Source organism: Fragaria vesca, linkage group LG1, assembly GCF_000184155.1.
Source record: "Fragaria vesca subsp. vesca linkage group LG1, FraVesHawaii_1.0, whole genome shotgun sequence".
NCBI lineage: Eukaryota > Viridiplantae > Streptophyta > Magnoliopsida > Rosales > Rosaceae > Fragaria > Fragaria vesca.
Genome location: NC_020491.1, coordinates 15,458,891 through 15,459,930, shown reverse-complemented (window position 1 = coordinate 15,459,930; position 1,040 = coordinate 15,458,891).

Genomic DNA, 1,040 nt, shown 5'->3' with positions numbered 1-1,040 from the left:
CCGTCAAATTCCAGTTTCCAGCGAGTCCACTAAATTCCAGTTTCCGGCGAGATTGACTTTATTTGAAGTTTTGAGTGATCTCGCCGGAAAACTGGAATTCGGCGGACTCGCCGGGGAGAGAAAGTGATCGGAGACGCTGGTGGAGTCCCCTGAGAGGGTGGCCCGCCCTGCGTCGACGCCGGACGGAGGCGAACGAAGCTTCGTACGCACTTGCGCTCCATATCCGGCCTCTATATATATATATATATATATATATATATAGACACACACACTCCTTTTAATAATAAATAAATAAAAAGGTTCATCATGAAATGGTAGTGATAATTAACTTCATATTAACTACTTAAAAGTCGACTTTGTTTGCTCTGCTAGGGTTTCCCTTAGCTGAACGGAAATTGATCGAGACTTTCTAGGATGGCGGCGAATGGAGCGTTGACGGCTTCTCTCTCATCGATCATCATAGGCGGCCTTGGTGAGTCTTGAGAGGGGCAACGAGTTACTTAATGTCTCAGAGATGTTTCTGTGTGGACGGTTTCTCAACAAACGTCCGGTGGTTGTACAATCTTCAGCGGCGGCGATCTCTAGCTTCTGGCGGCTGAAGGACAAGGCGTTGATCCACAAGGAGAAAAACGGTATTTTCATTTTCCAATTCAAGGATAAGGAAGAGAAACTCTGGATTCTCATTGGAAGTCCATGGTTTTTCAACAATGGGATGTTGTTGTTGGCGGAATATGACGGCATTGGAGAGCTTCAGGACGTTCCTTTGAATAATCTAGAGGTCTAGGTCTCTGTGAAGGGGCTGAAGGTTGTTGTGCGCAATGAAAGAACATTGATTCAGATTGGGAAATAACACTGACCAACCGACGCTATAGAGGACAGCGTTCAACGCATTCGGATTGTGCATGATGTACGACGGTAGGGAATTGAAATTGAATTTTGAAAAATGTAAGGGACTTCGTAAGGGTTGTGGACCAGTGGCGGATACACATGAAGGGCTATATAGGCTCAAGCTTAGACCGTTTTTTGTGCCAAAACCCTCA